We start from the raw sequence: 5,437 nt of genomic DNA, 5'->3' as shown, positions 1-5,437 counted from the left end.
TCCGGCTGCAACATGATGATCATGTCATCCGTGTATTGCAGGTGGGTTACCCCCCAGGGATAATGTGCGGGATGACCCCATGGATATGTCCCGCCCCCTTAGCCTGGTCGAGAATGGCCGCTAGAGCTTCGACAACATAATCAAAGAGTAAGGGTGAGAGGGGATCTCCCTGTCGGACACCCCGTCTGTTACGGAAGAAGTTGACAACTTCTCCGTTAATGGTGATAGCCGTTTGGCCACCCTTGACCAAACCCATCGCCCGATGGATCCAGCCGGGGTCAAATCCTTTGCGGATAAGGACCTCTTGGAGGAAACACCAGTTGACCCGATCATAGGCCCTTTCGAAGTCAAGTTTCAAGAAAAATCCCCCAAGTCTCTTGGCTTTAGTCTCGTGGACAATCTCTTGTAGGGAGACCACCCCTTCATGGATAAGCCGACCTTTGATGAAGGTCACCTGAGTAACACTAATGGTACGGTGGGCGATTGGTGAAAGACGAATAGCATAAGCTTTGGCGACAAATTTGAAAATGATGTTTATGAGAGCGATAGGTCTAAACATCCTGATGTCGTCAGCACCGTGTACCTCAGGGATGAGCGTCAAGTATTGGAGATAAGCCTGAGAGGCAATAATAAAATAGTTATTGTTATATCTTAGTGTTCATGATAAATGTTTACACTCCATGCTATAATTTTATTAACTGGAAACATTAATACATGTGTGTTATGTAAACAACCAGCGTCCCTAGTAAGCCTCTCATTTAACTAGCTTGTTGATTAATAGATGATCATGGTTTCCTGATCATGAACATTGGATGTTATTAATAACAAGATCATATCATTAGGTGAATGATGTGATGGACACACCCATAGTAAACATAGCATGAGATCAAGTCATTAAGTTCAAACTTGCTATAAGCTTTCAATACATAGTAACCTAGTCCTTTGACCATGAGATCATGTAAATCACTTATACCAGAAGGGTACTTTGATTACATCAAACGCCAATGCGTAAATGGGTGGTTATAAAGATGAGATTAAGTATTCAGAAAGTATGAGTTGAGGCATATGGATCAAGAGTGGGATTTGTCCATCCCGATGACGGATAGATATACTCTGGACCCTCTCGGTGGAATGATATATAATTAGCTTGCAAGCATGTGACTGGTTCACAAGCGATATCATATCACGGTACGAGTAAAGATTACTTATAGGTAACAAGGTTGAACTAGGTATGGAGATACCGACGATCAAACTTCGGATAAGTAAAATATCGTGAGACAAAGGGAATTGTTATTTTATGTAAATGGTTCTTTCGATCACGAAGTCATCGTTTAATATGTGGGAGCTATTATGGATCTCCAGGTCCCGCTATTAGTTATTTATCGGAGAGGAGTCTCGATCATGTCCACATAGTTCTCGAACCGTAGGGTGACACACTTAAGGTTTGATGTCATTTTACGTAGATATGAAATATGGAATGGAGTTCGAATGTTGTTCGGAGTCTCGGATGGGATCCAGGACATCACGAGGAGTTCCGGAATGGTCCGGAGAATAAGATTCATATATACGAAATCACTTTCCAAGTTTGGAAATGATCCGATGCATTTATGGAAGGCGCTAGAATTGTCTAGAACCTTCCGCAAGAAATCACCATGGAAGGTGGAGTCCCGGATGGACTCCACCAACCCTAGCCGGCCAGCCAAAGGGGAAGGTGGAGTCCACGGTGGACTCCACCTCCATGGCCGGCCATAGGGGAAGGAAAGGGAGCAATCCCACTTCCCCTAGGTTTCACCCATATGGAAGTTTTTGAGTTGGACTCTTATTCGGATTTTGGGCAAACCCTTGGGGGTTCCACCTATATAAAGAGAGGGAGAGGGAGAGGGCTGGACACCCTTGGCCGCACCACCAAAGGGGCACCCAAGCCGGCGCCCCAAGTCCCCCTCTCTCCCAAACCCTAGCTACTCCCTCCTCCTTCTCCCGCGGTGCTTAGGCGAATCCCTGCCGGAGATCTCCACCATCACCGTCACCACGCCGTCGTGCTGGCGGGATTCCGAGGAGGATCTACTACATCCGCTGCCCGCTGGAACGGGGAGAAGGACGTCTTCATCAACACCGTCTGTGTGACCGAGTGCGGAGGTGCTGCCCGATTGTGGCACCGTCAAGATCTTCTACGCGCTTTTGAAAGCGGCAAGTGATCGACTACATCAACAACGAGATCTAATCTCGTAGGCTTTGGAATCTTCGAGGGTTAGTCTCACATCTTCATCTCGTTGTTACCATCTACTATATTAGATCTTGGCTTGTTATTCGTTCTTGCAGTAGGATTTTTTTTGTTTTCTATGCTACGAATCCCATCAGTGGTATCAGAGCCGTGTCTATGCATAGATTGGTTGCACGAGTAGAACACAATGTTTTTGTGGGCGTTGATGCTTTTGTTGTTTTTAGTTAGTGTACTTTGCATCTTGCGGGATGGTGGGATGAAGCGGCCTGGGCTAACTTTACATGACCACGTTCATGAGACTTGCTCCACACTCTACATGCAACTTGTATTGCATAAGTGGCTTTGCGGGTGTCTGTCTCTCTCACCATAGTGAAGATTCAATCTACTTTTTCTATTGACAACACTAGTATCACTGTTGTGGTTCATGTTCGTAGGTAGATTGGATCTTACTCGAAAATCCTAAACCACGTAAAATATGCAAACCAAATTAGAGGCGTCTAACTTGTTTTTGCAGGGTTTGGTGATGTGATATGGCCATGATGTGATAATGAATATGTATGAGATGATCATTATTGTATTGTGGCAATCGGGAGGAGCCTTATGGTTGTCTTTATATTTCATGTAGTAGTATTATTTCAAAGTAGTTGTAATAGTTGCTACATGTGGTGAACAACCATGAAGACGGCTCCATGGACCTTGACGCACTGCCGACGATGATGGAGATCATGCCCGTGCTTTGGAGATGAAGATCAAAGGCGCGAGATAAAAGGGACATATCATATCATATTATGAATTGCATGTGATGTTAATCCTTTTTGCATCTTATCTTGCTTAGATCGCGACGGTAGCATTATAAGATGATCCCTCACATTAATATCAAGATAATAAAGTGTTCTCCCCTCGTATGCACCGTTGCTACAGTTCGTCGTTTTGAAGCATCTCATGATGATCGGATGAGATAGATTCTATGTTCACATACAACGGGTGTAAGCCATGTTGCACACGCGGAAATACTTGGGTTTGCTTGACGAGCCTAGCATGTACAAACATGGCCTCGGAACACGGGAAACCGAAAGGTTGAACACGAGTCATATGGATGATATGATCAACATGTTGATGTTCACCATTGAAGCTACATCATCTCACGTGATGATCGGTTTTGGTGTAGTGGATATGGATCGTGTGCCACTAAACAACTATGAGGTATGTTGTATTAAGTGGGAGTTCATTAGTAATTAGATTAAAACATGAACTAATTATCATGAACATAGTCTAAATAGTATTTTGAATTAAATTTGTAGAATTGACATCCGTTATCTACCATGCGCTAGTCTTGTAATTGAGATAGAAATACTGTTAAGTCTGACAAGAAACTTTACGGACTGGTACCGTATTGTTAAAGAATCAAAAAATGATTAAGTCCTATTACAAACTTTTAGTAAACCTCACATTGCTGATTCAAAGAGCAATGATTTCAATTAGTACCTAAAATCATCTTGTGTCCGTGAAACTTGAAGTTCAAATCCGTTTGAAAAGTAAGGAGCTGGAAATTTTGTTTTCAGAAATAAGCAAGGTATGAGATATATGTGATATCTTAGACTTTATTGCAAGATGATAGAATATAATCTAGTGAGACTACATAAACTCATAAGTTTTATGGGAATTTACGAAGGTTGAAGACGCCAGGCGTCCCAATCCTCCAACTAGTTGGGCACTAACGATATTCGCATATCCATGAAGTGGTCGTCCTTAGTATGCACCTTTGCTAAGACTCATCGTTTCGAAGCATCACGTGATGATTGGGTGTTATAGATTCAATGTGTGCATACAAGGGTGCAAGCTAGGTTTGCACATGCGAATAATGAGGTTAAACTTTACGAACCTAGCATGTACAGACATGGTCTCGGAAAGTCGTCATGATTTGATGGATAAAATTATGAGTGAAATTGTTCATCACATTACAAAGTCACTAATAGTGAAATCTGGAACACTTGACATATGATGATCAACTTCAAAGTAAGAACCTCAAGGTTATTGGTATTTGACCAATGGACCTAAAAGTTATTGAAGGTGAAGTGTTTTCTGAAAATGAGGAAAGCTAAAAGAGAAACTACAAAAGATTTTGGCGTAAAGAAAGAAAAGACTAGAGAGTCTAGCTCAGGTGTATATAGATGATATACATGTTATGAATGTATTCCTTGTTTGGTCACACAATGAAATTCTTGGGTATTTGTACCATATTGGTTGGTATGAGGTGTCATACAAAACAACACAATACAAGAATACAATGGCCTAAATGACTGACAAGGAATATGGTAGGAATGCACGTCTGGAACAAAATAAAGTGTTATTGTGTTTGTCGTTGGCATTCTACCTAGCCCTTCAGATTTATAATAAAGAACTTTATAATTGTTATTTTATTCTGGTCAAATGAAAACAATGAGTTGTTAAAATTATGACAGTATTTCATGTACGATGGATAAGTTATTATAAATATTTATCGTAAAGCACACATGCATAACAGTGACGCTAAAATGCCATAAGGCAAATGATGTGAATTCTACTTATTAGTAGAACCGCCATTTAGGTCATGTTAGAAAGGAACGCATGAAGGAACTCCATGAAAATGGATTTTTGGAGTCATATGATTTTTTAATCATTTGGCGCTTGCAAATCTCTTCTAAAGAGAATGACTGAAATACCGTTCATAGGCCAAGAGTTGAACGGGCAACTAACTTAGTGGAAACATACATGATGATGTATGTGGTTCATCAGGCATAGTTGTGTGCGGGAGATTCTTCTACTTCATGAAAACTTCCAACAATGAATTGAGTATATATATGTGGATATATTTATTCGATAAGGAAGAAGTTTGAAACATTTGAATGGATTCAAATAAATTTCAGCATGAAGTGGAAATCATTGTAATAGAAAAGTCAAATATCTATGATTAGATCATGGTGGAAATATTTGAGTTACGACTTTTGGCGAACATCTAAGAGAGTTATGAAATTGTTCTACAACTCACGTTTCTTGGAGTATCATAGTGATGATGGAGTATCCGAGAGACGTATCCAAACCTTGTTGGATTAATGATGAGATAAAATAAAATGACGCCATTATATTTTTGTGGATTATGCTTTAGAGACTACCGCTTTTACACTAAATAGAGCATCATCATAATCCGTTGAAATGACACCATATGAGTTATGGCAT

The sequence above is a fragment of the Lolium rigidum genome, chromosome 5 (assembly GCF_022539505.1).
Source record: "Lolium rigidum isolate FL_2022 chromosome 5, APGP_CSIRO_Lrig_0.1, whole genome shotgun sequence".
NCBI classification, from domain to species: Eukaryota; Viridiplantae; Streptophyta; class Magnoliopsida; order Poales; family Poaceae; genus Lolium; species Lolium rigidum.
This window is presented reverse-complemented; position numbering follows the sequence as displayed.